Source organism: Canis lupus, chromosome 7 (assembly GCF_011100685.1).
Source record: "Canis lupus familiaris isolate Mischka breed German Shepherd chromosome 7, alternate assembly UU_Cfam_GSD_1.0, whole genome shotgun sequence".
In the NCBI taxonomy this organism is placed as follows: domain Eukaryota; kingdom Metazoa; phylum Chordata; class Mammalia; order Carnivora; family Canidae; genus Canis; species Canis lupus.
The window spans coordinates 27,395,722-27,404,107 of record NC_049228.1 but is presented as its reverse complement, the minus strand read 5'-3'; the positions used below and the strand labels follow the sequence as shown (position 1 = coordinate 27,404,107).

The 8,386-nt window shown below is 42.8% G+C and overlaps 1 protein-coding gene across 13 annotated transcripts in view; it reads left to right on the top strand.

The window, feature by feature from the left end:
• The window catches only part of PRRC2C (proline rich coiled-coil 2C), a 101,959-nt gene continuing 93,573 nt past the window's right edge, over nucleotides 1–8,386 (top strand). For 10 of the 13 annotated variants that reach the window (XM_038542550.1, XM_038542542.1, XM_038542539.1 and 7 more), the window contains exon 1: nucleotides 3–220. The gene's annotated coding sequence lies outside the window, so the exon portion shown is untranslated. Of the gene's footprint in view, nucleotides 221–8,386 lie in introns of all 13 variants that reach the window. The other 3 variants (XM_038542546.1, XM_038542551.1, XM_038542545.1) reach the window with 2 other exon arrangements.

Genomic DNA, 8,386 nt, shown 5'->3' with positions numbered 1-8,386 from the left:
TGGCTAGCCGCCATCTTGCTTCTTTTTCTCGCTCGCTCTCTGCCTGTCGGGAAGCAGCGAAAGTGCTTTGGCGGTTTGTCCATCCGCGGCTTGGGCTTTCCAGTCGGGGGGTCCTTCCAGCCCCCGCCACCCCAGCCTCCCCTCCCCCTTCCCTCGATCGGAGCCCGGCGGAGACTCTCGAGGTGCGCAGCCACGGTCCGCTCGACGCTCGCCCTGGCCGGTAAGGAAAGCGAGGGCGTAGGAGCTGCGATCAAAGCGGGCCCCATCGCGGAGGGCGGGCGTGGGGCCGCCCGGGGCGTGGGAGCGCACCCCGACCCTGGCGGGCGGGCCCGGGCGCCGAAGCCGCCTGGAGACGGCCTGGGGTCCAGCCTCCCTCCCTCTCCCTCTCCCTCTCTCTCTCTCTCTTTTTTTTTTTTTTTTTTTTTTAAGCTCCCATCCTGTCCGCGTCTGGGGGGGAAGTCTCGGCCTCCTGGTCGGGGAGCGGGAAACCGGAGCCAGGCCCGCCCCATGTGGTCTGCCGCGGGAGTTCCGGGCCCGTCGGCCTCGCTTCCCCACCCGGCCCCCGACTCGGGCCCTCCGCGGGGATTCACTTGCGCTGCGGCCCGAAGGAGGAGGGAGTTTCCATCCTTGGGAGAGGCGGCCGCGCGGTCTTTTTTATCCTATAACGTGTGGGATGCGTCCCCCCAACCACTCAAGGGCTCACCCAGGGCCTCGACTGCCGACTTCTTTTCCGTGTGGAGTGAGGGGAATTTGTAGCGAAGAGTGTTAGTGTTGGGTGAGAGGGACCGCGGTGGGGGGGCGGGGGACGGGGGTAAAGACCTGACTCCGTGGGAGGCTCTTGGGGGCATCTGGACCGACCCTGCTTCCGCTAGGGACGTGCTGCCCCAACTCCAGAGGAGGGGTTGGTAGTCGTTGCGTGGCCCTAGGCCTCGCCCTCCCCTAACCTGCGTAGTGAATCCCACTCTGCGGCTCGCCCGCTCTTTGAGATAGGGTTGATGTTATCCGTGCTACGGGAAAGGCCCCACGTTAGGACTGGAAGGAAAAGGCATGGGGGGGGGGGGGGACCAACGAGAACACTGATAAATTGTTCTTTTTGCCCGAGAGGAATGCGTCGAGCTCCTTTCAAGGGGGGTGCATATTTGTTTTAAGCTTTGAGATTTTTTTTTTTTTTTTTGAGGTTTCCAACATGCCTGGTGTTTGCGGGCTCCTAAAGGCTACCCAGATTTCTGCGTTGGCCGCTCTTAGCTTAGGTTTATAGAGTCAGACCTCGCCAGGGTACTTGGAGTGGTACGGTAGGCAGCTGTGCTGTAAGGTTTTCGTGTGGAATGAATGCAGCAGAAGGATCAGAATTTGTGATTCGGTGCTTGATGGCTTACTCCTGCAAATAATAACGATAGGCTGGTATTTAAGCGCCCACCAAGTCTAACTCCAGCGTTTGTTAAAAGTATTTAACCTCCTCTGTTGGTGATTAAGATGCTGCTCTGACTGGAGCCATTTTTAGGTGTGTGTCACAGATGCACTGCAGCATCATTTCTGGTCCACCTCAAATGCATTGATCCCCTAAAAAAAAAAATAGGAAAAGATTGAATTTGAATTTTATCTTTAGCGTGTAGTCAAATAGTAACTTTCTTTTCTATAATGGACTTGTAAGAATCTAGGCTTTTTACTTTTATATTTTGGCTTGGTGAGCTTATATATGTGGCTGTGTTCTCTCCACCATTAGTTGACCTTTTATTGTGTACTGAGCATAGTAATAAGCCCTTTACATACATGATCTTTTCTAATCTTACAGAAAGTGCTTGAAGGATGTTCTGTTATTATCATCCCATTTTACAGATGAGGAAATGAAATCTAAGATATTAATTTGACCAAGGTCACTCAAGAGTTCGTGGTACTGTAGAGATTCAAACCCAGACTGTCTAAATACAAAGGATGTTCTGGGTCCTCAAACTGCCTTCCTGTTCCTTGTAATTTTAGGAACGGTAGTAACTAAAGATGCAGCATTGTTAACCTAGTTTTTTTACCCCCACTTGATTTCAGTATAGAAACATTGTTGCATACAATGGTGACAGTGTTGCAAGGTATAAAAAAATAGCTTATAACTACTCGGGATAGGAGAGAAGCTAGTTTTTCTACCCTTTTCTATTTAAAAGCCAGTTGGTTAATACTTAACTGTATAATATGTCATACAATTTTAAAATTTTGAGATCTGGCCTGTATTGTTGATAAAATAGTTCTTCATCTGTAAAATTGAGGTGATGATAATAATTCCCTCCAAGTTTTGTTGTAGTATTAATAATGTGTGTGAGGGGTTATTGCTGTGCTCAGCACATAGTAAAAGGCCAACTAATAGTGGAATGGCAAAATGTTGGTAGAAGAAAGTACTCTCCCAAGTAAGTAATCTGTATATTCTTAGAAAGAAGTATATATTCTTTGGGAATTTAAATAGTTTTATTTTTTTTTAACACTTACTAGATTTTGTTTTTTAAAGATTTCTTCATGCTTTGCAGTCAGTAACCTTGGGTTCAGTATGTTGAGCACAGCTGAAAATACAGAAGTTCTGACTCATTCCAGCTCTTGCCTCCCCACTACCCTTCTGTCACCCTACCGCCTTTACTGGTAAAATGTCTTTGAAGATTCTATTTTCCCCTCCCTCCAAGTGGTTTCCTTTTGTTCCCCGCCCCCCACCAAACACTGCTTCAACTTGTAAGCCAGTTGAGTAACTTGTTTCAGATGCTACTTATGCCATATTTGTGTAAGACAGGGATTGATTATTTATTTATTTATTTATTTTTATTTATTTATGATAGTCACAGAGAGAGAGAGAGAGAGAGGCAGAGACATAGGCAGAGGGAGAAGCAGGCTCCATGCATCGGGAGCCCGACGTGGGATTCGATCCCTGGTCTCCAGGATCGCGCCCTGGGCCAAAGGCAGGCGCTAAACTGCTGCGCCACCCAGGGATCCCAACAGGGATCGATTATTGATAAAATGTTACACAAATTGGTACAGAACCCTATTCTTACGGTGAAGAGATCCAAGAGTTGTGTCTCACTGACTTATGACTAATAAACTTTCAGTAAAGTGAGATTTATCAACTTATGAATAGGGTAACAGTGATAGTTTATCTTAGTCAATGTTAACTGTTGTTTAGAAGCTTGAGAATTAATGTTTTCTGAGTCATAACATTCTTAACGTCTCCATAAAGCCTTTGATGCATCAGTCAGGACATCTTTGTGGCTAAAAGTATTTTCTAGGGATGGTAACTTGCACTGAGCATGTTCTGTTGTATGTTTTTTCCCAATCCCCAGAAAGTCTAAATATAAACTGATCTTTCGCCAGTTATATTTGTAGTCGTTTTGCCGTAGATTAACAGAATGCCAGGCATGTTTTAGGGCCTGTGTTTGTGCATGTTTGCCAGCAAATCAGATGAAAAAGGGCTATTAGTGAATTTCAGCAGTCCTCTAGTTGGCAGACAGAAACTTAAATGGTTAGCCTGTAACTACAGTCTGAATATAAGGTAGCAATAAAGTCATTACTGTCAATGTGATTTAATGTTCTCATCCCTATGTGGTGCTGCTAGCTGCTCTACATTGAAAGAGGATGGGGTTATAATCAGCATTTGTGGAGCATATCTAATATAAAAAAAAACTTGGATATTATTTACATAGTATATTATCTAGTAATTTTCCTATTACCTGTCTGTGTTCCAATATTAGCCTGTTTTCTTTTACTAAACTGTTTTCATGTCTTCATCACCTTGTGTGGTAGTTGGCATATATCTTGATTTTATTATTGAATGAGTGAAATTAGAAAACAGAAGAATAGACCCACAACCGAGATTGAACTGATACATATCTTAGTGGAGCAAAAGAATACCTTGTCCTGGGGATCCCTGGGTGGCTCAGCGGTTTGACACCTGCCTTCGGTCCAGGGCGTGATCCTGGAGTCCCGGGATCGAGTCCCACGTCGGGCTCCTTGCGTGGAGCCTGCTTCTCCCTCTGCCTGTGTCCCTGCCTCTCTCTCTGTCTCTCATGAGTAAATGAATAAAATTAAAAAAAAAAAAAAAAGAATATCTTGTCCTTTTCCCCCCCTTTATTTACGTATCAGAATGGTGTCAGATGCTTTCAAATAGTTTATGTACTATGCATTATGAGATTTATTTGCAGCAGATTTTCCTTTCTAGTTTTTAGATTTATTCAGCAAACATTAAAGATTCTTTTAATTTTGTAAGGCTTAGTGAATCAGGAATATGGCTTTTGGTTGCTGCTGCCAAGATGTTTACAATTTTAAAGATTAATGTTAAAAGTTATGTGATCTTTGGATTTATATCAAAAGAAAAAAAATGAACATATAAGCTATAATGGGCAAAAAAATCCATATATGAAAATTTGCTATAGTATAGATCACATGTCTAGTTGATTACAAGTGAAGGTATGGTGGCCAAGAGAATCAATCATTGCAGTTATTTAAAAAAAAATGAATTGCAATTTATTTGTGGGGCACTTTCCATGCAGGCACTGAGCTAAGATAATTTTGTAGGTTATCTTTTTCAATGTATACAATAAGCCTAAGAGGTAAATTATTTTATGCCTGTTATGCAACTAGAAAACTGGAATTTAAAGAGGTTTAAGTAATTCGTTCAAGTTAACTTAGCTAGTAAATGCGATTCAGGTCATCGACTCAGAGCCTGAGTGCTTAACTTCCACACTACATGGATTTCCCAGTGACTAGTATGGCCCAAACTTAAGACCAGTCATGACTTTAAATCTTCAAACCAACCTGTCTTAGACAATATTTTTCTTTAATTCAACTTATGATCTTTTAATTAAATGATTTTCAAGAAGAATATACATTTTTTTTCATGTTACAGTTTGTTTCTTTCGGTGTGTTTCAGAATAAACATTTTAAATATGCTTCTATGGACCACATAAAATCATCTAATAGGTCATCAGTAGTCTTAGGTATTTCATCTTTTAGGGACATAACCACTATAAGAAATGAATGCTGGGATAGATCAGGTAACAGTTGGAATTAATGAAAGCCAGAAGTGATGAAAGCCTAGAGTGGAATAGATTCATCACAGAAAATGGCAGCATTACAGGAGAGGAACTGTAAATTAGAGCCTTACCTACATCCTTGGGACAAGCATTTCCATGATAAACTGCAAAGTGAAGATATTTGTTTAGACAGAAATGTAGTAGGAGGTCTTAAGACAATCTATGGCAAGAGGAGGAGAGCAACAATGAATAAGTGAAGAAGGAAACCATTACAAAAATCAAGATGGAAGAGAATAATCCAAAAAATATGATTATTACAGGCAAATGCAGAGGAATTCAGAAAAATAATAAGAGAAGTGACCATTGGGTTTGGCTGAGACATCTTTGGTGACCCTAAAAGAATTTAGGTCAAGTAATGAGGGTAGTAGAAGGTTAAGCAGGGAGGAATAAGTAGTGAGACTTCTTGATTTTTAGGTGACTTGAATACTTTGTATGACCTCTGGACTATGAGTTGTTTTTTTTTTTTTAATATTTTATTTATTTATTCATGAGAGACACAGGGAGAGAGAAAGAGAGAGGCAAGACACAGGCAGAGGGAGAAGCAGGCTTCACGCAGGGAGCCTGATGTGGGACTTGATCCCGGGACTCCAGGATCACGCCCTGGGCTGAAGGCAGGCGCCAAACCGCTGAGCCACCCAAGGATCCCCTGGACTATGAGTTTAAAAACCTGGGTTTAGACCTTTTGTCACCTACGTTTTTTTTCTTGTTCTTATTCCTGTTGTTAACTTTGGGGGCAAGTAACATGGCTTCTTCAAATTTTAGATCCAGGTATTCCGTGCTTTTTGAAGGTTCGCACCCCACTTTGCTTTTATGAAAGATATACATTTGTACTTGCTTTTGCTAACTGTAAATTCTGAAGAGGATTTTTGTTTTCATGGAAAAAGGCAGAAAGTGAAAATAGTATTCAGCAGTGAGCCATTATAGAGGCAGGGCACACCCTGAGCAGCGAGAGAGTGGTGCCACCAAGCTCCTTCCCTTGGAACTACCCTCAGCATCTAGCCATGGTGGCTTTGAACTGTTTGTAAGTGTCTGTACTTTATCATGATACATTTTGTGAATTTGTTAGTAAGATGTGTCAGAAGGTATCAGAAAAGGCTAAGAGAGGTTATTTTTTGAGTCTGGGAATAGTGCAAAAAATTTTCCATATAAATTATGGTAATTGTTTCTTTGCTGTAGCCATTTCAGCTTACAGGTTTCATGAGAACACTTTGCTTTCTGATAGCCGGGGAAACCTGTTTATTCACCTGTGAAATAAGGAAAATACCCACATCCCCTATTTCAGAGGATTGTTGCAAAGATCACATTAAATGTGTTCCTATGTATGTTTTGAATTTTTATATTCTTTGATATTACATGATCCTTGACCATATTTAAAATAGAAGAGAACTATGAAAAATAAAAAGTTAATAAATATAAAGGGAGGGTAGGTTCTCTATGATGTTGGAACATCCTTTTTAAATAAATCCTGAGTTTATTAAGAAAAAGGTGGATGCATATATGGTTGGAGAATACTTGATCTTCTTTTCTTTTTCCTAATGAATAATCTGAAAGCGTAGGGCTGATGTGTATGATTGTGCAGTTTGTGGGCTGCACAAATGTGCTGGGCTGATATTGCTGAGGCAATAAGGACTGAAAGCTCCATGTTCTACTTGCAGAGTCCTGTGCTCTGGCCAGGCCTCCCAGGGATATTTGTGCCTTCACTTCTACCCTTTATCCCAATGCATCAGCACCTCACCCAGAGGATCACCTGTATCTTCCCAGAAGGATAGGTTTTTCTATTTGCGCAAAGGCCCTTTGGAGACCAGTGGATGCTCTGAAAGACTCCAAAGTAGGTGTAAGGTGTGCACGCGCGCACACACACACACACACACATACATATATATATTTTAGAGATTTTATTTATTTATTCATGAGAGACACTGAGAGAGGCAGAGACACAGGCAGAGGGAAAAGCAGGCTCCATGCAGGGAGCCCAACGTGGGACTCCATCCCGGGTCCCCAGGATCACACCCTGGGCTGAAAGTGGCGCTAAACCACTGAGCCACCCGGGCCTGCCCAAGGAGATATAAGGATACATTTAGAACAAAACCAAAAACCGTTGGGAGACTGGAGAAATGGTCACCAACGAGCAAAAAGCTCAGTACTTCTTACTGAAAGGGGTTAAGTAGTTGGGCAAGTACACATTTATTTTATCCATGTACTTTATTTTAAAGATTTGTTTACTTCAGAGAGAGCGCATGTGCACACACGAACAGAAGGGGCAGAGGGAGAGAGTCTCAAGCAGACTCTGGTCTGAGTGTGGAGCCGGATGGAGGGCTCCATCTCAACAACCCTGAGATCACCACCTGAGCTGAAACCAAGAGTCAGAGGCTTGACAATCTGTGCCACCTAGGCACCGCTATCCAATGTACTTTATTATTTTTTCTTTCTTTTTTAAGATTCTATATATTTATTCATAAGAGACACCAAGAGAGGCACAGACATAGGCAGAAGGAAAAGCAGGCTCCTTGAGGAGAGCCTGATGAGGGACTTGATCCCAGGACCCCAGGATCACAACCTGAGCCAAAGGCAGATGCTCAACCCCTGAGCCACCCAGGCACCCTATCCAATGTATTTTAAAGATGAATATTGTATGTAACTTATTAAATATTTCCTGTAACTTATTAAATATTTCCTGTAAAAACAGACCATTATATGTAATTTTTTAAAAGATTTTATTTATTTATTCATGAGAGACACAGAAAGGCAGAGACATAGGCAGAGGGAGAAGCAGGCTCCACGTGGGGAGCCCCACACAGGACTGGATCCCAGGTCCCTGGGATCACGACCTGAGCCACCCAGGCGCCCCTATATGTAGATCTTAAGAAGCACAATGTAAGACATACAGAATTAACTTCTGAAGGTCAGGAAAATGGAATACAGAAATTTTATTTTAAAAGTATGAAAAGTAGTAAAAAAAATTCATATGTTATTGGAATGAGGCTTTTTTTTTAAGATTTTATTTATTCATGATAGACATAGAGAGAGAGAGAGAGAGAGAGAGAGAGAGAGAGAGGCAGAGACACAGGCAGAGGGAAGCAGGCTCCATGCCGGGAGCCTGATGCGGGACTCAGTCCCGGGTCTCCAGGATCACACCCTGGGCCAAAGGCAGGCGCTGAACCCCTGAGCCACCCAGGGATCCCCTTCTTTTTTTTTTTTTTTTAAGATTGTAATTCTGTATTCATGAGAGACAGGCAGAGACGTAAGCAGAGGGAGAAGCAGGCTCCATGCAGGGAGCCCGATGTGGGACTCAACCCTGGGACCATGGGATTATGCCTTGAGCCAAAGGC